Source organism: Octopus bimaculoides, chromosome 27, assembly GCF_001194135.2.
Source record: "Octopus bimaculoides isolate UCB-OBI-ISO-001 chromosome 27, ASM119413v2, whole genome shotgun sequence".
NCBI classification, from domain to species: domain Eukaryota; kingdom Metazoa; phylum Mollusca; class Cephalopoda; order Octopoda; family Octopodidae; genus Octopus; species Octopus bimaculoides.
The window spans coordinates 19,644,869-19,645,225 of NC_069007.1; the positions used below are offsets into that span (position 1 = coordinate 19,644,869).

At 46.2% G+C, this 357-nt stretch overlaps 1 long non-coding RNA gene across 1 annotated transcript in view; it reads left to right on the forward strand.

Annotated features, from left to right (window-relative positions):
- LOC128250980 (uncharacterized) overlaps positions 1-357 on the forward strand; it is a 35,307-nt gene that overhangs the window by 595 nt on the left and 34,355 nt on the right. The window lies entirely within an intron of this gene.

Below are 357 nucleotides of genomic sequence, written 5' to 3' on the forward strand. Positions count from 1 at the left end.
CACTTGTTCTCGTCTGTTGTTTTTTTCGTAAATTCTCCCATATATATGTATATCTGTTTGTGCGTCTGTGTGTATGTGTGGTAAGTGTATGCACACAGTCACATGGAAAGACAATCAGACACCAAGACAGCCAAACGGGAAGATGAACAGACAAAAGGACTGACAGAAAGGTAATAGAGCGAGAGAGGAAAGGCGGAAGAGAGAAAAGAGAGAGGGAGACAGGAGAGAGGGAGAAAGGAGAGAGGGAGACAGGAGAGAGGGAGACAGGAGAGAGGGAGACAGGAGAGAGGGAGAAAGAAAGAGGATGTGAAAGAGGCTGAATACAAGAAGAAACGCTTCGCAGTTACGCTGCGAGTT